General features: G+C 49.0%; 1 protein-coding gene and 1 long non-coding RNA gene across 12 annotated transcripts in view; one reads left to right on the forward strand and one right to left on the reverse strand.

Annotated features, from left to right (window-relative positions):
• Positions 1-25222, forward strand: part of LOC146766452 (uncharacterized) — a 32674-nt gene extending 7452 nt beyond the window's left edge. The window contains exon 2 of the long non-coding RNA XR_014958023.1: positions 1-25222. This is a non-coding gene — a long non-coding RNA (uncharacterized LOC146766452).
• ANKRD11 (ankyrin repeat domain 11) overlaps positions 1-25817 on the reverse strand; it is a 136302-nt gene that overhangs the window by 75797 nt on the left and 34688 nt on the right. The gene's annotated exons all lie outside the window — the stretch shown is intronic.

Raw genomic sequence — 25817 nt, forward strand, 5'->3', positions numbered from 1 at the left:
TATGAACTGGGAAAAAGCCCTCCAGAGGGCCCATCCACGGAGGGATCCGTGTATCCGGCGGGGGACATCCACCACGGCACAGGGCCCCGGCGAGCAGCAAGCCAACAACTTTCAGGAGGAATTAAGGGCACAGCATCCGTGGAGCTCCGCTGGTGGAGCAGCTTTGTTAAACTGAAATGAAAGCTAAACCCGGGCTCTGCTCAGCCCATTGTTCCCGGCCTCCTCTAATAGCTGTTGTCTCTGCTCCATCCCTCGCAGGCTCCGCACGCTCAGCTGTGACTCTTTGTGCCTCCCTTTCCCTGCCTTCTGCTTCTGTTTGTCCTTTTGATCTCCAGTTCTCAGCTTGTGTTTTCTGCTGCGTCCCCATCCCCCCACTCCTGATTTCCACTTTTATTAGGGTGTGAGGCTCCGAGGAGGAACAATGCACCGGGGCTGAAAAGGCTTTGAAGCTGAATTGGGTTGTTTACCCAGAGATTCCCCAATCTCCTCCTGAAATAAAATAGCATTTTACCTCCACCACAGCACTCGCTGTTTGGTTTCAGTTGGAAGCAATTACAAGCAGCTGATGGAGTGGTAAATATGGTGCAGGAGCGCACGAATATGATCCTTAAAAAATAAAATTAAAATCGGACAACTGCAACTCCCAAAGCCCACGATTTCTAGGAGAAATTATTCTGAAGTCCAGTTGTAAGGATTCTGCTGCTGCAAGGGCAGGTTAAAGCCTCAACCAGCTCCTAAAAGCCCCTATGAGCCAGTACATCAGTCTGGGTTTGATACAACTGTGCCTTCCTTCAACACTGAGCAGGAACACCAACCAGCTGCTTTTCCATGTGAGTTCCTCTAACTCCAAAGCATCACTTCCAATAACACACGCTCCTTTGAGTTTAAATACTCCAATTCTTCACAGAATACACCGAGGCTGGAAAAAACCTCCAGGGTCATTGAGTCCAACCTGTGATCAGTCCCCACTTTGTCACCCACACCAGAGCACTGAGTGCCACATCCAGGCTTTCCTTGAACATCTCCAGGGATGGGGATTCCACCACCTCCTTTAAAGCTGGGCCACTCAAGAGAAAATAAATGCCAAGGTCCCACCAGGCAGCTCCTGTCACATCCTGGTGTGGGCAGAGCAGGCAGGGCCCTGAGCCCCACTGACACCCCAAAGTCCCTCACGAGCTGCAGCAGCTCCCAAAACCAACCCCAGGGTTGGGTAATGCTGTCTGTAAGTGAAGAGGCAGGAGGGGAGATAAAAACCAAAATACCAGGCGCTATGGAGAGATAAGATTCGTTCCTTGGTTCCTTACCACTCAGCCTCACACCCATGGTGAGGGGCCCTGGGGTGCTGAATGCCATGGGCAGGGCTAAGAGTCTGCCTCTGCCCAGGTAAAGAGCCAGCAAGGAGCAAAACACCCCAAAAACATTGTGGATTTCTGAGCTGGGTTAGTCACCAGCAGCCAACTCCATCCCCAGAGCGGCCAATGCTACCTGGGCAGGAAACACTTTAAAGAGAAGGGGAGAGGTTGGGGCAGCCTGGAAGGTTTGCACCTCAAACCAGCCACAACCATCAGACCTGAGCAGAAATAACTACAATATTTCTGAGAGAAGGGCCCACAAGTACCCCAGGAAACCGAGTCAGGACGAACAGGCCAGCAGGGGCTGTCCCCACTCCAGCACAGACTGCCACAGGCCCAATTCTAAGCTAAAACAAATTAAACCTCAGCAAAACCTCATGACAAGGGTACAGGTATGTTTTTTTCATTACAGACAGGTAAATTTTCAAGCTGACTGACCAGACAAGGAAAGCAAGAAACAGCTGAGACTGAATGATACTGCTCCAACAAGCTATGAACTCTGTTGTTGAGAATTCATGATTTGCAGGCTATGGAGCAGGTTTTGGAGCTGATAATCAATGACTGAAATGAAAGATGATGCTTTCCATGATGCACATCAGGTTTACTTCCTTACCATCACAACAGTCTAAAAAATTTAAGACACTACTAAAAAGAACGTAATTTTACGCAAAGAGCTTTTATTTTAATGGAATAAGATCTCATTTTAAAAAATTATTTTTAAAAACTTATAAAATCTACCTGCAAACTCCACAGCTGGACAAAGCCTCCACTAAAGAACATGGGAAATGAGGTGCAGAAGTTCCCAGGCAGCCCAGCCCAGGCTTGGCTACTCTGGCCTCATTTAGTTAACAGGCAGAAAAAGAAAAATCAAGCAAAATTCATATTATTCAAGTGCTTTAAAAAAAAAAATCTCCCAGCATATCATGAAATAGTTGTGGAGATTAGATATTTGCTACTTTTCCCCATAAGAAAAGCAGTCCTAAAAAACCTGCCAATACAGGGGGGTGGTTCTCAGCCCTAGGAGTTCAGGGCTGAAGGCCCAGCAGTGACCCAACATCACACTAATGACCTGTCTGGACTTTGCTCCTGCAACTGCAGTATTTGACCTAAATTCTTTCTAAAAAGGTGCAAAGTGGCCCTGTGGCTCCTCCAGCACACACTGGGCTGGTGACAGAGAAGTGTGGAACCCCCAGCCCATACCAATCAGGTATCGGACCCCTGCCCTCCCCAGCACCCAGCAGTGCCAGCTCCACCACACAGGACACAGATCATTCAGGTCTGTGCCTCAAAAAGGGCAAAATGATTAAATTCAGAATCTGTGGGTGTCCAGGGCACATTCCTTCCTCCTCCCTACACCTCCTTCGGCCCAGCTGTGCCTCTGACTACTCCTGAGTTACACACTCCCCATGCAATCTCATTTCTCCTCTGCTTTAAACAGGTTTTTATGATAAAAATACAACGATAGCACTAGAGCAGACAGTTTGGACAAAGAACAAGTGAGCGTTCCCAAATTCAGGCACATAAACACACACAATTCAAGTATGTTAAAAATAGGGAATTTGCCAGCAGAGTAGTAACTCCACAAGGTATGGCACCAATTGCTTTGAATTCCTCAAAAAGAAAACTAGGAGCTTCTCACGAGTTGTTTGAAAACAAAACCGTTGATAACTTGAAAATATTTGTCCAGTTACTACAACAAAAATACTTCTGGTTTAAGCAGCAGTGAGGGAAACTCCCGGCGAGGTTCACTGCCAGGATTCCAGGTCTGCTGATGGCCTGGTGCCCCGGAGGTCAGGGGACAGCACAAGGAGGAGCTCAGCAGATCCGGAAGCTCTGTTTGAGGTGTTTCTCATGAGAAAGATTAGGAATTCTGGGCTGCAAACAGAAGGAACATCTGCTGGGTAGCAGCAGCCATCCGGGCTCACCGGCGTTGCAGGAAGGGAAGTCCTCTGTGGACCTTCCAGGGTGAGCAGAGTGAGCCCCACTAAGGAGGTACTGCTGGTCACAGACTGACATCAAAGCAGAAAACACCCACAGCAGGTTTTTTGGGTAAATTATTCCTCCTGGCACATGTGTGATGGCAGCTGAAACCCTGATCAGCAGGCAAGGGAGTGAGTCAGGGTTTGGGGCAGGCTGGGAACAGAGCTCAGCCCATGTGGCCACACTGAGCTTGAGTACAGAACAGTTTTGCAACACCCGTTGGAGCTCAAATAATTTAATTTTTTAAGCAGTGATGTAAGACATTCACTGTTCACTGTCAGTCATGCAGGTGAGCAGTTGCAAGCACACCACCAAATTTTTGAGGCAATCTGCAAGGCTGCTTTGGTCTCTTTCCGGTCTACAAAGAGAGCATTCCTGCCTGCACTCGGTATCTCCCTGTTTTCCAGAGCTTAAACGCTCAAAAAAGCAAGACTAAAAAAAGAAATCACGACACTGAACCAGCCGACTTCTGGTAAAGCTGTTTCTAAACACCTACTCAGGCAAACCTGCGCAAGAGGGGAGCAAAACACGATCTGCACGCTCAGCAGGGTGCTCACCTTTCCCCCAACGCCCCAAAGGATCCCAACAAGCCCTCGGGCTGCAGGATTTTTGGTTTTTTGCTTTCCTTCATGGATCGATTAAGGTGGGGCAACCCACAGCTGCAGGCCCAGGGCTGGGATGGCAGGGAGCTCCAGCACAAAGCTCTTCCCAAAGGCCGGCGCGGGCAGGGCAGCGGCCGGCGCAGCCGCGTGTCCTCCAGCAGACCCTGTCTGGAGGAAGGGAGGGGGCTGCAGCCGCTCGATCCCCGCTCGGGGAAGCCAGATGCGAGGCCTGGCACTGACGCCAGCAGCAGAGCTATTTTTACCAACCAATGGACGCGGCGCCGGAGCAGGAGCTGGAACTGGAGCTGCCGCTCCTCTCCCAGCTCGCCGCGCTCAGCCGGGCTGGAGGGATCCGGGCGGCTCCGGGGGCCCAGCACGGAATTCAGGCACCATTCGCACAGCACGAGGCTTTCTGCCCACACCAGAGCGAGTTCCCCATGAGAATCCACAGAAAAATCCATTAAATCACTTAGCACAGAAAAGCCTGGATGTTCCGATCTGAGTGATCCATTCTTCCTGCCATGGTGACACCCACCTGCGCCCAAAGCCCTTCCCAAGGTCAGCGCCCTCCTCAGACAAGTCAACAGCTCACACCAAATCCCACATGGAAAAAACAGCACGATAATAAAAGTTTAACTCTTTTATATTCAAATTATTCTATGTCTGTCACTGGTTTTTACCAGACTTTCAAAGGCTTGTCTCGTTTCTGGAAGCTGAATGCCAGGAATACCTGCTGGAATTATCAGAGCAACACCAGCCTTCCTACTGCTCTCTCCATTTTCTCAGGCTTCCTTCCTGGCTTCCTTCCAGTATTCTCATCTCTTACAGAAGATCCTGTTTTCCTTCATCGTCTGGGTTGTCTCCTCCTCTTCCTTCTCATTGCCACCCACTCGTTTTTTCATCTTTCCCAATATTGTATTGGCTACATCCTCTCCCCGTGCCACCCTGCAAACCATCCTCCAGAGCTGGGTGTGAGATGTGCTGCACATCCTCGTGTCCAGGATAACACCCAGGTCAGGAGCTGTTTTCCCTTGCCCACACCCTGACAGAGCACGTGGCTTCTCCCTGGAGCTTCTCAGTGTCTGAGAAGCTCCCCAGCCCAGCCCCACAACCACCCCACGGATCCACAACTGCCTAGACTTGGGAAACTGAGATTGCTGAGAGAAGCAACACAAGATTTTCCCTTTCCTCCTTCCCTTCCTCTAGCCTGGATTGAGAAAATCACACACAACAGAGCAAACCTGGCAGCCTCCTCCACACCATTCCCACTGCAAGAACTCCAAGATCATCAAATCCAATGTTTGGCCAAATCCCACTGTGCCCACTAAACCGTATCCAAATGTACCATACCAACTCCTGTTTTTAGAATTCTTCCAAGTATGAGAGTATGTTAAAGGTACAAGAGCAAACACAAAGAACAGTAAGTAACAGTCTGCTAACTCCCTGAGCCCTCACTGGGGTCCAGGCTTCCAAGGCCAGATTCACCAGTGGGATGGATCAGGATCACAGTGTTGGTTCACCACAGAACCATAGAATGGTTAGGGTTGGAAGATACCTTAAAATTCCAACCCTCCAACCCCTGCCACGGGCAAGAACCCCTTCCACCAGGTTGCTCCAAGACTCATCCAACCCAGCCTTGAACAACTCCATCTGGAAACTCTCTGTGGAAACTCCTTCCCTACACTCTTACAGCCACCCCTTGTCTCTCCACAACCCCTCCCTTTGCTGCCCATTCCCCTGGCAGCTCTCCCCTCCATTCTCCTGGGCGTAGCAGCCAGCTGGGAATGTGGTGTGCCTCACTCACCTCCCGCCACCAGCACAGCTGGGCTGCAGGATGGGAATGGAGCATCCCAGAGGATGGGAAGGGAGCATCCTGGCACGGAGCTCCCGTGCTGCGTTCCAGGGGTTGCCAGCAGGGAACGGGGCCGGCTGCTGTGCTGATGCTGCACTTGCCACTAATGAAATATTGCAATGCAGCCCTTAAAGTGACACTGTGCTGAGCACAGATTCCCTCCCATGGCCGGGATTCACTCCTAGGGCCAGCAAAGAGCATGGAAATTCTCCTCTCTTTCCTAATGGAGCAGTCAACTGAACTCTGCTCCTGCCTCCACCTGGGACAAGTTAGAAATGTCACAATCTTCCAAGTCACGGAAAGTGTTAAGCTTTACTGAAGTCTCAACTATTGCGAAACAATTTATGAGAATCCTTGCACTTTCCAAAGATACAGAAAATTCATATTCAGAGCCTCGACTTTACCTTTTTGATCACCTCCACTGAAATTTAATTGTACACTTATTTAAAGTTCTGGGCATTTCTATTTATTTTTCAGAGTAAGAAAATTAGTGTCATAGTGTTGTGTCTTCTTTGAGACACAGGCATTCAATATGGAAAAACCACTGGGTTCTTCTCCAGTAAAGCCTAAAGACCAACAAAGACCAGACACACATGAGGTTTTGTGATATCCCCAAGCAGAAGAACCCTACAGAAAAGGTTCACCAGAAAAGAAATATGATAAAAGAACCAAGTTATTCCTACAGAAGTGACCAGGAAGCTCCTTGGCTCCACCAGGGACCTTGCTGCACCATCTGTTTGGGATCACCTCCAGGCCATCCAAACCCATGGCCGATCCCAGGATGGCAGCTCACCAACAGAGCCTTCAGAGCCCTCAAAAATCTCTTTTCTTCCCCTGTGTTCTCTTCACCCCCATTTGCCCCTTTCATATTTAACCCAGATAAGGGAAATGTGAGTGACAAGCGGGCGCCGCCGCCGCCGGAGCGGGATCGCGCTCCCGCCCGTGCGAAACGCCGCTCTGGAAGCAATTTGTCTTCCCGTCTCATTTCACATGGGAAGCCCACCCGCCAGTGGGGCCATGCCCCCACCCGGCCCCTCCCTCCGGGAGCCCAGCACACAAGGGGACATTGTCCCCCCTGAATGACAAAGAGTTTTGTGACGCCGAGGCTGGAAAGCGCATCAGACAGGTGCAGGGAAGCTTGGAAAATCGGTGCGTACGCGGCGCCGCGATTTGGGGACAATTCCTAGGGAGAAGGCACACGGAATGCCAACAATAGGCTGGGAGGAAGTGAGCGGGCTGGGGGCCACTGGGGGTGCTCCACACTATGCCCCTCTCCCCCAGCTCTCCCACCACACACACGGGCTCCAGCTCTGCCAGGACGGATCGCTTCCCCCAGCAAACCCGGGTTTCTGGAGCTGCAACCACGGCTCAGCCGAGGAACGAGGACACCCAGGCACAGCTTCCAAACTCTGAGCTCATCTCGACCAAGCAACTTCATTGCCCAACCAGGATAAATTACAGAAAGCATTTGTAGGAAAGGTGGGGAAAACCCCTTTACCCTGAAGGCAGAGCAGCCTTGCACTGCTGGTACATTCACAGCACAACACTGGCTGGTTTTGGTGGAGCCCAGTGACAGGAGAAGGAGCAGTGGCCATGAACTAAACCACGGGAAGTTCCACCTCAACACAAGGAACAGCTTCTTCCCATGGAGGGTGGCAGAGCACTGGAACAGTTGCCCAGGGATGAGGGGTCTCACTCTGGAGACATTCCAAACCCACCTGGACATGTTCATGTGTCACCTGCTCCAAGTGCCCCTGCCTTGGGATGGATGATCTGCAGAAGCCCCTTCCAACCCTAAGTATTTGGTGATTCCAGTCATGGCATCTCCCAGAGCTCCAACTCCGTTTGATCAATTTTCCCTATATAAGGGATTTTTAAGCACAGAAGAGAAAGCCCAGGTAACTGCCAGGACATGCCTCTGCAGGAACCATTCCAGGACAGTTACAGACAAGTGACCCCACCAAGACACCAAAACACAGGAACGCCAGGTGAGCTCTGCTGCCACAACACCATCAACTTATTCCATTATCTCAAGGTTTTTTGTTGTGTTTTTAAATATGCACCAAGTGGTTCAAACAACAGAAAACACAGAGCCAAGACCTTGAAAACCACAGCTGGTGTATAATAACTGCACCACCTCTAAAGACCACTTTTAAGTCCTCATCACACCCAAGGCTTCATCCAAAAGCACCACCACATCCAATGGTTACACCCTCTTCACCAACCCGCCACACTTGCACATCAGAGCAGGGAACTAACTCAGCTGGAAATAAATACAGCCAGACAACAAAAACAGTCTTTTTTAAAAATAAAAATAAAATAGTTTGTCTCTAATCCAGTTCTGACAGGCCCACAAGCAGCTCTGCCGGCACATCGGATGGGAAGCATTTAAGCCTGGACTGCAGCAGAAGGAGCTGACATGAAATATCCTTTTTAACAGGTTTACAGAAAACCAAGACTAGTAACAGAAATTACAACATGCAGAAAAGGTCTTAATTCCCTCCACCCCAATAAATATATTTCTGTATTCAACATTTAAGCAGGAAGCAGATCAAAAACCAGACTCAAATGAGGTGTTTTTCATGAAAGCCATATGGGAACGCTGCTGTTGGATCCCTGCAGCCACCCCCACCGGCCTCGCTGCTGCCCAGGACACAACTTGTTGGAGCAGCTGCACTGACTCAGGCAGCAGAGCCACGCTGCCAGGAGGAGGGAGATCCACCCCACTGGGAACACTGGGAAAGACTGGGAAGGACCGTGACCCACCCAGGCTGTTAGTCACCTCGGCACCGCACGCAACGCTCTGGTGGGTACAACTGACATTCAGACCACTGTAAAGCTGCTCTGCCTTGACAAAAAATAATTTGAAAATGCATCACTCCTGCCAGATGTGAAAAATTCCTCCCGTCTGGAGGGAGCAGGAAGGGAGGCTGGGACCACCTCGCCCCACACGTGTCTGGGTTGCCCCTGCTCGGCTCGGAGCGTTGCCTCTCGGCAGGGAACGCTCCTCTCCGTGTCTCCCAGACAAGGTGGCCCAGATCTGTGCGGTGAAACAGCATCCCATCCTCTCGAGGAAGAGCCCCCGGGAGCGGTTCGTGCCGTGCCGGTACGGCCGACGTGCGCCGGCACCGTGCTGAGCTGGCGGCCGGCCCCGCTCATGTGCCTTTGCTGGAGCCTCTTCCAGCTCCTCCTCAGGGGAGCCCGCTGGGACGGAGCCTTCCAGCCAGGAGAGCTCCGACAGCCGCCTCCTCAGCAGCGCTTCCCGCAGAGCGGCCCCGAGTCTGGGGACACAGCGACCACACCGGACCTGGAGGGTTCTGGTGGGACAGAGGTGCTGCAGGGACCACCAGGGCTCCCACTTCACCTGGAACTGAGGACTTGACCCAAATCCCAGCCACAAGGCGCTGTCTGAAGGATCCCACCGTGACAGACACACCTGCCCCACTGTGCTCCCCAAGGAATTTTTCTACAACACAGGATGACATTCCCCAAGCAGCTTTTCTAAAATCCATATTTGTATTCCCTAAGCAGTTTTTTGATGACACCTCTGCAACGTCTGGTGACCAGTTTGGATTTCTACATGATTTTCACAGCTATAATGATCTGTCGTTTACAGATAACTCCACAGAAAGTTGTCTCTACATGTTGTTTCTTTAGGAGTTGTTGGTTCCTTGTCCTTCCCAGCACTCAGGGTCTGAGGGACCAAGTAGTACAGGGAAGTTTCTTTAATAGAATCCTGGAATGGTTTGGGTCAGAAGGGACCTTAAAGCTCATCCAGTCTCACTCCTGCCATGGCAGGGACACCTTTCACTAGCCCAGGCTGCTCCAAGCCCTGTCCAACCTGGCCTTAGACACTTCCATGGATCCAGGGGCAGCCACAGATCCTCTGGGCACCCTGTGCCAGGGCTTCAGCACCCTCACAGGGAGGAAGTCCTTCCCAATATTCAGCTCCTAAGTTTGACCCTGTTACTAAGTGAAGACAATCGAGCTGAGCTGCTGCGACGAGTGACCTGCACTCAGGGTTGAAAGATGCACCACAACAAGGTGAGGAGACAGAGCAGGTAAAAAAAAAACAATAAAGGCTGAAGTCAAAGCTCATTTTCACAAATTTTCCACATCCCTCCTCTCAGCAGCTGGAATTTACTCCCCACAGCTGCCTGGGGGCTTCATGAAGGAAAGACCTGGAACCCACCACCCAGTTTTTAGGTTTTAGAGTCCTTCACCATCCCCCAAGAAGACACAAAACCTGCCTCTCAGAATAAAAGCACTTTCTATTAAACCTCAAGCACATAACACTCCCTATCCATCAGAAAACACACAGCAACTTTGTCCTAGCATTACTCCCAAAGACCAGACAGGTCAGGAAGAGCCATCAGCAGAATTCACTCCTCTCAAAGGAACAGTGGGTTGTGAGCTCTGCTGCAGAGGGTGTGTGCAGAGTATCTTTGGGCTAAAACGTTGCTTTCATGTGTAAAATTTAACCACATTTACACCTTAAATACCGTCCTTAAAAGCATCCAGACCAACCAGCTCCTTAGCACTCCCTCCCAGGGAGGAAGGACACAGGAACTGGTCGGGCTGGTTGCTATATAAAGTCTCAAGCAGGCTGGGTTCTAGTTTTCATTAAAGATTAAGTCAGGTTCTGCTGAGGCTTAGGAAAAATACTGGAAGTCACCAGTCCTAATGATTCCTCAGGCTGTCAGTAGGAACTGAGTATTTTTCCTAGCATGGGGCTAATGGACACAGAAATTCCCAGTCTGGTAACTCCCATGGGACACAGTTAGAGCAGCATTTTGCACAGGGAACACACCTCCACCTGCTTTCCCAAATGTGCTCCTGCGGGCAGGAGCTTTGCAAAGTGCCAGTGACACTTCCAAAGGCAGCTCCCCATCCTGCCTGCAATTTCTGGAGAATTCAACAAGGTGGCTGGATGCAGGGTCAGCCCGGGGATTCATCCAAAGTCTCCCATCAAGCACCAATAAATGCCAGATTTGGAAGGAGCAGGGAAAGGATGGAGCTCATGGAATCACAGAATAGTTTGGGTGGACAAGGGGTGTTAAAGCTCCTCCAGTCCCATCTGGGATGGACACCTTCCATCAGCCCAGGCTGATGGAGCCCTGATCCACGTGGCCCTGGAGTTCCAGAGCTTGGCTCAAGGCATTCCATCTTCCACATGGAGAGAAGAACTCCCAACATCCACCTTCCAGAGCTCCTTGCCACTCCTCAACTACATCCTCTCCCACAGCACTCTGCTCTGAGATGGAACAACTTCCTTGTTTTTCAGCTCCCAGGAGGTTTCCCGGTGACACGCAGCTCCTGGTGAGACTGAGACTGAAGATTATTTTCTGCCGAACCAGCTGACATTTGGAAAAGTTTAAATATCAAAATTTCCTCCTCTGTAAAAACTGAAAATAATACATACAGAACACATGACATATCACTGGCATTTCACAGCTTGACTCAATCTCCAGTTTGCAGGCACCCTCAAACCCTCTTTAATTTAAAAAGATGCATCTAGACTCAAAAATATGGGAAGTGCCCATTCCTTCCTCATTGGAGTTGTATTAATACCTTCTGTGCCGAGATCTAAAAGTCTGTCCTCCTTGGAAAATAATGCTGAGCTTAAATATGCTTTAAAAATCATTTCACATCAATTAAAATATATTAAGTATATAATTTCTAGACATCACTAAAGATACTTTTTCTGCCTGTACAAAAATACAATGGTGTGTAATTTATAAACTCATCTCAGAATCAAGTATTGAGGTTCTCTTACCAGATTAGGAGCTAAAGGCCCTAAAACAAGGTCTCTGTGCAGTCCGGTGATTCACAGATTTTAAATCTCACAATAATTTACTTTTCAAATTCTGGTTTAGTATGTATTGCATAGTAACTACTGAAAAAAATCACCCAAAAGTGAAATCAAAACATGTGCCTTTGAAAGGAACATCCCTAATTACAATCACTGGTTTATATAGTCCAAATTTTACTGTATTTCATTTATTATTTGTTGCTGTATCACTTTCTTAATATGCATCTGCTAAGGAAGAAACATTCTGCTTCTAATGCTTCTAATTACCAATATGTATTTTTTAAAAATATATTATTTTTTAAGTTAAATACTTAATTTATTTGAAAATAAATGTTTCTAGAGGTGCCTCAAGTAAAAAATTGTTTAACACGTGTTTTACAGCCTTTCCAAACTCTTTTTATGGTCCTGGAGCCTGGCCACATTTGTGGAAAAATGCAATGTTTCAGCTTCAATTTGTCTGTAATTTCAGTGGGATGTTGCAAAATGCTTTAGGAGAGAACACAGCCAGAGTTTCAGCCAGTTTCTCAATTAATATTTGGAAAAAAAATCCCTTTAACAGCCATGGAACTCAACTTCCCTCATGCAAATCTCCTGCCTGAGATCACTTCCCTTCGACAGGGTTTCTTTCCACACCTTGCCCTGATGCCAGGCAGGGTTCAGGTGATGGAACTGCAGATCCGTGGCACAGGAGAACCTCCTCCCCCGGCAGGAACCCCCCAGGGATGAGGGACAGAGTCCAGCAGGCGGTGGCAGCCAAGGTGCCCTGGTTTTTCTTGCCTGCACAAACCACTCGTGCTGTTTTCAAACACAGCCACGTGGACTCCAAGCAGATCCCACCAGCATCCGTGAGGAAAAGAGCATCACTTCCATCAAAACAACAGCTCTGCCTGGCCTGTGTGCCCACCCTTCTGCCTCTTCGTGCTCCCGTGGGGCTGGATGCTCTCCCACCACCAAAAAGCACACCAGGATTTGGAGTGAGGATTTGGGAGGGCTGCTTTTAAGAGACGGGGTTGGAAAGGGCACACGGGCAGCAGGAGGAACGTCGGGAATGGAAGGGAGACGAGCGGATGCGAGGAGCTCCGGGACAGGCTGAGCAGAGGCTGCTCGGGACCCACCATGTGCAGCACTTCCCCGAGCCCTGCTCTGGTATTTTTAGCTTGGCTTCCTGAGGAAATGAGGCCCCGGGCTGCAGCGAGCCCCCCGCTCCCCCGAGGCAGGCCCCGAGGAAGAGGAGGCTCAGCAGCCCGGGAGACTCTGCTCCCTGCGGGAAGGTGAGTGCCCGGTCGCTGCCCGGCCTCCCCAGCCCGGGCTAAGCCTGTCCGGCCAAAGCCAGGAGGGGTTTGGGAACAGGGAAGGAGAAGCACTGCAAGGGGAACTCCATTTTACACCGCTGTGTAAGCTCTGTGCTGGAACCAAGGCACCCAAATTCCTGTGGGATGAAGAGACGGAAGGCTGGACTGGGCTTGGAGTAACATGGTCTGGTGGAAAGGGTCCCTGCCACAGTAGGGGGTGGAACTTCCCACTAAAACCATTCCATGATTCTACAAAGGCTCAACCAGACACATTCCTTATGCTGAGACCATTTCTCCAGCTAATCCCTCTCCCCCATTCAGAAGCTTCTGTACAGGCTCTGGGTGACCAGACACCTGCCCTGAGGCCACGTTTGCTCAGGTGTGGTGTCACCAGACCTGCAGCAGTGGGTGGCCATGGGCTCTTCTGCCCCACCACCACCATCATCCCCGGGGCCACTGCAGCTGCAGATGGTCACAAGTGATTTACTGTCACTTTAAAGCTCACTGCAATCCCAAGTCAGCAGGCCAGGCCTAAAATGTGCTATGTCAGTGGTTTCTGTAGAATAACAGCACATCACTTCCTTGGGGAACTGTAAAAACTGACTCGCTCTCTACACAGAACCCTAAAAGCAAGAAATCACCACACACAGCAAGATCTCGGGTAACTTGTCACTATGGAAGAGTAAATGGGAGAAAGTCAAAAAAATTCGAGGGAAAAAACAGATCAAGAAATGGATCAAGAGAGTCTCTGAGCCAGAGACCCAAAGGGTCACCTCTGCCAGAGCTCAGATATGGTATTTGAGACAAAACACTCTGTAATGTGGTTATGCTCTGAAGCATTGAAATGCTATTTAAAAACAATAAAACACTGACTAGGAAGAAAATGTAAGGTGAGACTGAAGGTTTTGGAAATGGAGAGCATTCTCTGCAGTTCCTGGTGAGCGAGCAGGCAGGGAGGGACAGAACACCCACAGCCCAGCCAGCTCCTCTCCAACCACTGCTCAGCTATAATCAGCTGAAGAGAACAGCAGCAAAAATCCTCTTGCTATAACTGAAAATATAAGTCCTTCTGAGAGGGTGTTCCTACCTCTAGATCCACCCTGTAATATCTGCATGAATTAAATATACAGATGTGCACTCAGCTCCTGCCAGGAAGGAACTGGGATACTCCAGGTGCACATCAGCCCCTTTTGGGGTAACCTCATCTACCGGCCAGAGGAAGACCCTCACACTCTTAAAACCATCTCAAACTGACTGTCAGTGACATTTTCCATCTTCCCCTTGGCCTCCCTCTCCCACCATCCCCCTGAACACCCATCCAACCCTTTCCCAGGTTTTCAAGCCCTACCACGGCTTGTTTGCCCACATTGAGATACAAACAGGACTTCCACTACACACTGCAGTTCTGCAGCTCATGGAAAACTTCAATTAAAATAGTACGTTTTTACAAATAACAAATCAAATGTAAAAGTATGTGTAAAAGAGCCATGAAGAACAAACCAACCATCCAACATAGAACAACTTGGAAAACAGTTCAGAATAATATTGTACTACTTAAAAAAAACTTCCAGAGCTTTCTGTGAGAAGGACGAATCACCATTATCAGCCCAAGGAAGGAATGAGAAACTCGCTGTCCCCAGCTTGGGAGGGGAAGGGGACAGTATCTGGATGTGACCTCAGTGTACTCCTGGCTGGGAGCTGATAGAGAACTGTCCTTGGCAAAGGGAAATTCTGTTACCCAGCAGAAGGGAAGGGCCAGGGAGCCCAGCTGGGTATCTGTGCTCGAATAAAACCAGTCGTTACCCCAACATAAAATCACTCAGTGAAGGGACACCACTGTCACTATCACCACACCACCAGCACCAAACCGATGGGCACAGCCCCAACGCCCCGAAACAGGGCCGGGCTCTCAGCAACCCCCAAAAATACTTGGAAAGCGAATCCAAAATATAAGGCAGGGCACACATCCTGTTTTTCTGGAGCTATACAGTTTCTCAAGTGTTATAAAAATGATTTGCCACTGAACGAGCCAAATGTATTGGAAAGATAGAAGCAGCGCCTGGGGTGGAAAGAAGGTGTTTTTAGCATGCTCGGGCCAATTAAGATCTCGAAGGTTTCCAAGCACTCCCCTCCTCTTAACCCAACAGAAGGAAACTGAGTTTAGCAACTTATTTAGGGTTTCATTTGCTAATTTGCAAAAACAAGGAGAACTCTTCCCCTGCTCTCCAGCATCTTGTTGGGGAAGCTCCTGCCAACACGCGAGCGTCGCTGCCAACAGCTCAACCCGGCGTGACCCAAAGTTCTCGCGGCGGTGCCGGCGCGCGGCTGCGGGAACGCGGGGAGGGAGCGGGGCTGCGGAGACAGCCCAGGGGGTTATCAGAACCCTGCCCTCACAGCTGCTGCTAAACGGACCCAGTGAAAAAACACCACACTCCAAAGCCAAGAAGCCAAGTTTAAAGCAGGCAGGGCTCAGGTAACAGAACAGTGACCCTGTGGTTCATGCTTGGAAGGAGAGATGCTCATGTGCTGCAGGGCTGCAGCCAATGAAGCCTTTGGGAAAGCAAAGTTTTCCTTTTTCCCCTCCACACAACTCAAAATGCTACTTTGAGATGACTGTTCTCGGTTTTACACTGATGAGAGTCAGGTCAGAGCCAGCCTTGGAAAGTTTTACTCAGCAGCAGCTTTAGAAACCATAAATTATCTTTAGACTAATTTTACACGCTCCCCCCCACAGTGTGACTGCCAGTTCCAGTTCTCAAGGCTCTTCTTTAGACACCACAAAAACTCTCCAAAGATCAGCACAACCTTCACCCAGGCATGGCAGGGTTGAGAGATAATCCAAAATCACCCTTGCTAAAACAAGCACCAGACTAAGGCTGAATTCAAGACTAAGCTTTAGCGCCTTCAACCCCCAGGCAGGGCCAAAGCTACAAAGCCTGGAGGGGAGCACAAACACCTTGAGTTGCATCATCAGGAGATTCCCTTCCATTGAGATGAGGAAAAAAATCAAGCACAAATCAAGCAAAGCTGGCTACTTGTGGGCTAAGCCTTAAAAGTTAAAATTAAGATGACTTCTTCAAAAAACTTCATTTTTAACTGTTTTTGAACAAGCCTGAAGCCAAAAAAAGGTAATCAAAAGTGTTTTTATTAGCTGAGGGGTTTCTTCCCTCTCCTCAGGTCTATCACACAGACTTGGTAGGGACTTCAGCTCCCAAGAATTTTAGATACAAAACTTGCGAAGAAAACCAGCAGACCTATTTCCCTGGAATGACCATGTTCACACTGGGATCTTTGTGGAACACAGAGCCCTAATCCAGGCCTGCAGCTTGACACCCTCGTAGCCACAGAACAGAGCAGGATGCTGGTCAAAAAGGAAAGCAGCAGGGGAAACCCAACTATTTAAAAGGATGAAGTCTGAGGATAAAGGAAGAACCCAGATATTTTCATGGACTGGGACACTGCTTTGGACAATCCTCTCCAGCACTCACTGACAGCAATTCTTTGTGCCACGGCGACAGATTTCCCCAACCCAAAGGTTCCGGGACAGTGCTGGCACTGATAAATGGGGTTTGACACTGAGGTGTCCACAGGAGCAGGATGAGCCTGCACGGGGAGCAGGGCTGGCCCTTCCGATGCCATTCCTGTGCTCCAGGGTGGAGCAGGAGCCACAGCTGCCTCTGCCTCCAGGAGCACGAGAGGGACACGGGCACGGCCAGCTCCAGAGAGTTCCAGGCAGCCTCGAGCCTGGCAGCATTCAGGGACAGATCCAGCAGCATGGCAGATGTTGGCTCAGGAGCTGTCACTCATGGGCTAAAGTGAGAACATCTGCCACTCTCCTCTCCAAGCGAGCTACTCACGGCAAGAAGATTCTGCACAGAAACCAAAAGTCTCAGATAATCCCTCCAGGGCCAAGGGGGAATAACACTGACACAGTCCAGGGCGTGGAGGTTTTGGGGATGGCTGGAGAGGTGAGTGGCACCCGTGAGGGCTCCTGCAACACTGGTACTTCCACTGCCCTGATGTTCAACCCTGAGTCGACAGGACAGCCTGGAGTGTATTTATTTAAGCTGAACACAAACCCTCAAACGATGTTGGGATCAGAAATTAATGTAAGGTAAGGGAAAATCTTCCAGACAGGGATTAGCTGAGAAACCCCTGCTGGGAACTGGAGTGAGTGCCAAATTGTGACAGCAAAGATTAATACTTCCAGAGGCATTACCATTACAAAACATCTGAGGGAAGAATATTTTCTAGAATGTTTCCTCCTTCAGAGCAAGGGTTGTTACCTGCCACTGCCTGGAAATACTCCTGCCCAGGTATTTTTAATGCACATTCCAGCACAGGGCAATGGATTTCTCCTATGCCATATATCACTACTAGGCAAAAATTAAAATAGTCTAGAGATAAAGTCCAGAATGTTCCAGAAGTTTCTCCAACTGGTCTCTGCACACTGATGACACCTTCATTGCTCAACTTCCAAACTCCAACAAATCCCCTTCAGGCAGGAGTTTCAGCAAACACCAAGTAGGATCTGTAAACTTTATTATCTAAGGAAAAATGTCTGAAAAAAGCCCTCAGAACATTCTTTCTGCCCATTGTCAGAAAATTCAAGCCCTTGGCCACATCCCGTGTTCTCATTTTCTTGCACACTCTTTCATATCTGGTTTTGGCACTGCCCCTACAAGGGCTTTGACTGTGGATCTGTCCACACATTCCAGCAATAAATGACACTAACTGGAGTCATTCTTTAAAATATCTGTCAAATATAATTCTTTCAGTGTTTCGATTCTCGCTGCCTTGCCCCCACAGAGCTCGGATGAAGTCATAAATTATATGTTCTGCCACTCAATTTTCCCTGATTGTTTGGTAGAACCTCTCCACTAATACCCAGTGATCACCAGCTACCTCGTGGCTTAAGTGGTTTCCAATCATGAAAGATTTATCCCGTGTGACTTCCAGTCAATCACAGAGACACTGAAATGGCTATCAGGCTCTCCTCGAGACCACAGCCGAGCAGACAGACTCCAGAGAGGAGGGAAGGCGGATCAAAGTGCTGACTCCAGACACCCAAAATTCAGAGAAGCTCCAACAGCTGCTTATGAAAAACATCTCTGCGAGGAAGGCAAAGTCCTGGCTCTGAGGAGCCCTGGGTCACAGCATGTGCAGGGAGCCCTCCCCAACACCCAGCACGTTCAGGGAAGAGCTGTTTCCTGGGAGGACACAGAATTCACACATCACTGGGGCTGGAAAAGACCTCCAAGCCCATCGAGTCCAGTCTGAGGCCGATCCCCACCTTGACACCAGCCCAGAGCACCGAGTGTCACATCCAGTCACTCTCTGGACACTGCCAGGGATCCAGGGGCAGCCACAGCTTCTCTGGCCCCACCACCCTCACAGGGAAGGATTTCTTCCCAATATCCCACCTAAATCAATCCTCTTTCAGCATAAAACCATTCCCCCTTCTCCTGTCAGCATCTACATTCTCTGTCCCTTGCTCAGATGTACCACCCTGCTTGGAATTCCCTAAAACTCAGCAGCCAGCACTCCAAGAGATGACTGGGATGGAACAGCAAACACCACCTGCCACCAGAACGCACGGGAGGTGACACAGCAGGTGACACCAGTGCCAACTGGGCGAGCCAGGACAGTGCCCACACACACAGCTCTGCTGCCCAGGGCTGTTTAGCTGCAGTGTAACACAGCAGCTTCCCACAGCCTGCGAGCACAGATCACGGCACAGCTACGGGGAATTAATTGCTCCAGAACGAAAACTAGAAGAGTAAGCACAATTTATTTTGCCACATTCTTAAAATGAAATAAGAAAACATTTAAACACTACAGCTTATTTAGATAATACACACTGGAAGACATCTTTTACCGCTGGCAGCTTGAAAGAAAAGAACATAATTACAATTCCAAGCATGAAATGAGCTCTCTTCCACACATGCCTGAACCAAGCCTGACTGTTTCACCAGCTGTAGTGAATCAAAGCCGGCAGAATTCAACAGAAAGGCCTGAGAAGCAGCAGCTCTCTGTGCCTTTAACCTGTAATTGAATGGCACCTGGATCCGGCAGGGCTGCCGAGGCTTTAGCAGTTGCAGATGTGCAGCTGATGTGGTGCAGGAGCATTTGATCTCCCTGGAATGCGGGACCCTGAACAATGCATCTGTGTGCTGGCCCACCACACGGCCGGGTGTGGGCCCGGGGGACACATAAAAGCCAACATTATACTGCAAGGGAAAAGAAAAAAGCCCCAGCATGAGCTTGACTGTTGTTTAACTAAGAGAAAAACAATAGCAGCTTTGGTGGAAGTGTGTGCCAGAATGACCAGTGGCCACTTCCAGAGACATTCTTTGTTCAAGTGCTTCCACGCTCCCTCGTTCATTGGCACCCAAAATCACAAAGGTACCGAAGGGGCTGCGAAGCCCAAACCCTCTGTGACATCTGCACCTCCTGCTCCTCACATGAACCGTTCCAACAGCTCCAAGCTGCAGTTCTGGGCGTTGTGTCCACACTGAACCAAGTCCAGAGCCTGCCCACTGGGAAGCAGCAGTGTGACACTGCTGGGACCACTCGTCACAAACCCCAAAACTTCCCTGATGGGCTGCAAATCCTCACCCCGCACCAGGACAAACAACCCCAGCTCCGACCCCTCTCCTGCAAACCCGAGCTGAGCTTCACTCACAGCCCTGGGAAAGCCCCTGGGCTTGGCTGCTGGGTCCCCCAGAGGGGCTGAGCTCCAGGGGCAACCAGAATCTGGTTTGGCCACCAGCACCACACGTCCGCAGCGACATAGGCGTCCCCCCGGCCAGGGCAGTGACACCAGACGGAGCTGAAGGACGGCAGAAAAACAAACAACACGGGAGTTAACGCTGTTAGAGCGAGAGAACTCCAACTCCAGCCTGCCTTGGAACAGAGCTTTCCACAAGAGCTGGATTCTTCTGACAGGAGGAGCTGGGAGAGCTGCTGCCAGGGTTTCTGCTGGGGAGCGAGGGGAAGCCCGTCCGGGGAGGTTTGTCAGGTTATCTGTGGAGTTATCCTGAGCTCCAGAATCACCCCTCGCTCCTGACATGACCAAGAAAAAGACAAACTATCACTCTCCAGCTGAAAGAAGATAATTCCTCTACACAGCTAATTCCACAGGACACAGGCAGCACCACAGGGATAAGGCACAGCCTTCTGCTGGCTGCTTACAAGGTAATAGAGAAGCAATTCCTAAAAAGAAAGAGGTTTAGGTCACTTTTTTATCACCTCAGCTGAATTAAAATGCAATACTGAAATTGCAGTAATTTCCATCTGTGACTTTAGCTACTCCATTAAGCTTCATATAGAAAGTTTAAAAATAGGAATGGCTACAATAAACTAAAAATCAGTAAGTCTGACATAAAAAACACCAAAATTATGAATATCTATATAAAATCACAAAAAATGTTAATGCATATTTTATATATATATATATGTGTGTGTGTGTACAATTACTTATTCTGCCTGCAATCATCCCTGCTACAGCGATCTTTCCTTCCCCATTTTTCAACCCCAAAAGGATTACCATTTCTTTCCAGACAAGAACTTCTGCCAACATTCTGGAGGGCTGAAGTCCAAACCACACATAGTTCAACAACAGCAGAGTTGAACAAAAAGGAAAACTGGAGCTTTTTTTATTTTAATTATACCTTGTGAAAGTATGGCTGAGCAGGGGGGAAAAAAGTAGTCCAAGTCATTGATTAATTCCAGAGTAATGAAGAAAGTTCATGGCACATTGCAATATATATTTTACTAAGTTCGTCGGATTTATCACCAGCTTTTAATGGCTAAACTGGAGGTGGCTCTCCAGGAAAACTCCCACCGCTTGAATTCTCACACTGGACTGGCTGGGAGTCCCCAAATTAATAATTTTACAGGCAAAGGTTTCATAACTGGGTCAGAGCAGGGTAATGACTGTATAAATTCTTCCTCACCCAGCAGAAAAAAAGCCAGGATCAAGCTCCTTTCCCAGGGATCCCCAAGGTTTTAACAGGGACAAAAATTCCAACTTTGCAAAACTGCAAAATCCAGCCTCTTTCAACACCTTTTATTTGAAGCCGTGCCAGGAGCGTGTCTGGAATTCTGAACCCACTTTCTCCTGAGCTGGAGCACAGCTCTGAGCTGGCAGCATCAGGAACAGGAGGTTTTCAGAACAAAAACATCTAAATCTGCATCAAGGGGTAAAGCCATGAAGAATCCCAGGAGGAAAAAATAGATTGAAAAAGAGCAACTGGGAACTAGGGCTACTCCAAGGTACCTGATGGATCCTTAATGCTGAACATTCCAGTGTTAAAGCCATGAAACACTTATGGTTTTAACACAAACTGTCTCACTCCTCTGCCCAGGACACTCTGTCCTCCTTGTTTATATCCAAGAGCTGTTCCAAAGAAATGTATTAAGGACTTGAAAAAAAAATAGAGTCCAGGACTTTCTTCATTCCTCAGAGCTACTGTAAATTAAATATTAATACAGAAACTATTTCTGTGAGCAAAGGAAGCTCAGCACAGGGAGGTTTTTTTTTTAGCCTCACAAAAATATTCGCTTTAAAGTGACACCTGACCTTAAAGCCACCACATCCTCCAGGGCAGAAGCATCAGTGGCAGCACAGGATTCCTAAATAAGCTGTCCCTGCTCAAAACCATACAATTTGTATGGTAACAGCACAGAAGATCACTATATTAGAGGGTAATTTTAATACTTTAATATAATTATTTAATTCAACATTACAAAGGGGTCAGTGTCAGCCTGGGGCAGTGTCCTGGAGGTATCCAAATTACAAACAGAAGCACCAGAAGACAGCACCAAGAGGTGATCAAACCCACAGTTCATCACTTCACTGGCAGCTTTTAGCATGCAAACCATCAAAGCTGAACTTCTTTGTGTACATCCTTTTGCTCCAGAGCCCAGGGGCCTTGGGAATGAGACACTGAGGAATAGCTCTGCCTGGGCCAAGAGCACATCCCTGGAATTCCATGCTGTTGTTATGCTCACTGCTGCAGCTATCCCTTCTGAAGGTCTAATTAATCCTCTGTCTCATTGTGGCCTGGGCTCACACAGACCCAGCTCTGAGCCCAGAGCCATTTCCCAAGGATGGAAAAAAGAGATGAAGCAGCTCTGAAGGCTCCTGCAGGCAGAGGGATGTTCACCCACGTTCCTCTCATGGAGTCATGGAATGGTTTGGGATGGGAGAACCTCAAAGCTCCCATCCCACCCCCTCCCCTGGCATGGTGGGGACACCTTCCACTGTCCCAGGGTGCTCCAAGCCCCATCCAGCCTGGCTTGGGACATTGCCAGGGATCCAGGGGCAGCCACAGCTGCTCTGGGCATCTGTGCCAGGGCCTCAGCACCTTCCCAGCCAGGAATTCCTTCCCAATCTCCCATCCATCCCTGCCCTCTGGCAGTGGGAGCCATTCCTGGGTCCTGTCCCTCCATCCTTGTCCCCAGTCCCTCTCCAGCTCTCCTGGAGCCCCTTCAGGCCCTGGCAGGGCTCTGAGCTCTCCCTGGATCCTTCTCCTCTCCAGGTGAGCACCCCCAGCTCTCCCTGGATCCTTCTCCTCTCCAGGTGAGCCCCCCCAGCTCTCCCAGCCTGGCTCCAGCCCTGGAGCAGCTCCGTGTCCCCCTCTGGACCTGCTGCACTCGGGCAGATCCAGAGCACCACGGCGATGAAAACCTCCCCTGGGGTCCCACACTCCCTGCAGACCAGGAATCAGCCCCAAGGACAGTCTCCAGCTACAGGAAATCCAAACTGCACTTAACTGGAATTGTGGATGACCTTCAAGTAGGGGACACTTAAAAATACATCTGCATGTGCACATAGAGCTGTGGGTGTTTTAAATGCTTTCCTACCTCAGCAAGCTTGAGGTCAAGGGAATGAGGGAAGTTTCTCTACTTCATATACTCAAGGGTTTGGCTAAATTCATATATTCAAGTTCCCCTTATAGCACTAAATAACCAAACACTGCAAGGAGAAAGAGAGGAGAATTTAGCAAAAGAAGGAGAATTCAGCTGTGTGACACCTTGCCAAAGGCAAAGCCCAGAGGAGCAGCTACCAGTTGGTTTAGACAGAGATTTCCTTCAGACTCTTGTAAAAGCAGCATAAAGATGAGAGGAAGAAAGGATTCAGGACTGGGCAGCTGCTACATCCAGCTGCAGCCCCAACTGGCGATAGGAAAAGAATACATGATTATTTTTCTTCATTATTTGTTTCCATGTTTTTATTTTGTCCAATTATTTACTACCTGTTGCTATTTGATTTTGACTCCATATAACTTCCATGTAGCATTAAAACTCTATAATTATGTTAATGAACATAATTTACCAGACAATAACAAATAGATTCTCTACCAGTCTCTAAGGTTACTCAAAATAATCGGAGAATCATGGAATATCCTGAGTGGGAAGGGACCCACAAGGATCATCCAGCCCAGCTCCTGGCCCTGCCCAGGACACCCCTGGTGACCAGAGCAGAGATCAGAGCTGCCCTTCCACAGGAACCCACAGACAGGGTTGGTTATTCCTCTGTTATTACCCTAAACCTCTCCAAAGTTACAGTCCCAAAGCAAAGCTCTCCAATGAATGTCTTTCCACTAACTTAAAATAAATTTCCCGGAATGTTTATTTCCTACATTATCTTCAACCCGAACGTGCATTTCTCTTACAAAAGTTAATTCCAATTAAGAGAACACTGAAAGGCTTCCTGCAAAAAACAACTACAGGATATTGGCAAGACTACAAGAATGAGGTAAAAACTACTGAAGACAACAAAATTATTTTCTTCTGACTGTGCAACAGAGAAAGAAAGTATATTTTTCATATGACACCAGCAATAAGTTTAGGACCAGCAGAGAATAACCAGAGCTATTCAGCACTGACCTTTGAATCTTTCTACCGTTTGACAGCTGAAAAATTATTAAAAAAGGATAAAAATTCTCAAAATCAGAGAACTGTTCCCATCATACAGACTCACATCCATCAAGTAGACCAGCTCCTCTCATTTTTCCAATCCCTTCAAGTATTTGTCACCTCCAAGCTGGAGGTGCCACATGCACATGAATGCATCCAGTTCTCCAGCTGCCCTCCCATCTTTCAGCAAACTGGGAAACAAACCGGGTGTCAAGACCTCCAGGAAATTCAGAATTAAGGTTAAATGTTCGGCAAGGAAACCAAGGACACTCACAGGGAATATGCTCTGAAAACCTCCTGGCTCTGCCCCGTGGAGTGTGGGCCTCCCTGCAAGGCACACAACAATTTTTGAACTACAACTTTTCCTCAAATCCTCAAAGCCTGAAAGCATCAACATTTTCTAAGGGTACAAAAGGAATTGATGGCTGTATTTTCACATTACTGCATGCTAGGATGAGTCCAGACGCACAAACTCCATCAAAATCCAACCTTTCAGATCAGACAAAAACCAACTTCTGCCACTGGTGTAACGCTGGGAGAGCTGGACATCAGCTCGACAGAACCTCAGCACTGGCTCTGGAGTTTAGATAACCACCAAAATAAACACCTGAAAAACTCGGCTCCGGTGACACAGTAAGGAAGAGTGTAAAATCTCCAACAAACACCAGGCCTCAGGCAGGAAAGCCATGGAATTATGGAGTGCTGTGGATTGGGAGGGACCTTAAAGCTCATCTCCACCCCGTGCCGTGGGCAGGGACACCAAGACCAGGTTCCTCTGGTGTCACCACCTGCAATGAAAACACCACCAGTCCCTGGGACCTCCTGTGCCAAACACTAACACGGCTGTGTGGTATCAGTTCATCTTCATTTGGCAGTTGAAGCCTAGGAGTGAAGTCTCAGCCTGGGATAACACAGGGTATTCTGCAGTGCTCCGTGCCTGTCCTACAATCAGGGCTGCTTCTGGTGCCCCACGAGAACCACAACCACCACCAGGGCCAGCCCACTGGGGCAAAAAACAAATGAAAAATAGGACTCCATGACCAATTTTAACACAGCGTCCATTTACAGTGGCCATTTCCCAAAATAACCCGCACACATGGCTGCTGTCCCTGCTCCTCTGAGAGAGGTTCATCCAGAAAGGTGACAAGCACATTCCTGGCTGATAAGGGAGCCCCATGCACCCAGCTCCCCAGAAATAGCTGTTGTGCTCCAAAGTAACCTCTAATATCGATAACAACAGGGGTTTAAATTTCAAATAAATTTAGATGAAAGATTAAAGTCAGTTCCAGCACCGTGGAGATGCTTGTCTTCCATAATGAAGGAGCCCATAAAAATAACAAGAGAGAAGATTTACACCCAAGCTCCACAAAAAAAAAAAAAAAAAAAAAAAAAAAAAAAAAGAAAAAGGAATGAATTACTGATTTTTGCAGCTACTTAGTGGTAGGAACAGATGGTTCCAGGCAATAGTATTGACAACCTCCCAAGCTCCCACCCCCAAAGGTGAGCTGCTAAGTCTGTTCCAAATTCAAGAGTTAAAAACGTCGCAGCTGAGACGCTGCTCCGGGGGAAGCTCAGCCAGTCCCACAGCTCCAGAACTGCACTTTCCTCTCTGCTGCTCTGCTCACCCAAGGGCTGTGCCTTCCCCAAACACCCGAGGCAGCTCCTGCAGCCATCTGCCCGCTCTGCAACGAGCCAGGGCCGTGGGAAGGGGAAGGCAGGCCAGGGATGAAACAGCTCTGAGGGAAAGCAGAGCTCTCAGTGTTTGTCCACCAACCCAAAGCCACTTCTGAGGCCAAAGCCAGGCGTGTCAGCTTCCCAAAACACCCAGGCACGGGGAGCAGTTCTGGGAATTCCAGCCCCCGGGAGCCTCTGCCATGGTGGGCACACTCCACTCCCTTCATGTCCTCAAGTTCCTGCAAAACACCCAAAACCTCTCCTCTCCCAGTTCCTGCATGTCCCCAGCAACTGGAAACAATCAGCCTGTCCAGTCACAACCCAAGA

The sequence above is a fragment of the Lonchura striata genome, chromosome 11, assembly GCF_050655825.1.
Source record: "Lonchura striata isolate lonStrDom1 chromosome 11, ASM5065582v1, whole genome shotgun sequence".
NCBI classification, from domain to species: Eukaryota; Metazoa; Chordata; class Aves; order Passeriformes; family Estrildidae; genus Lonchura; species Lonchura striata.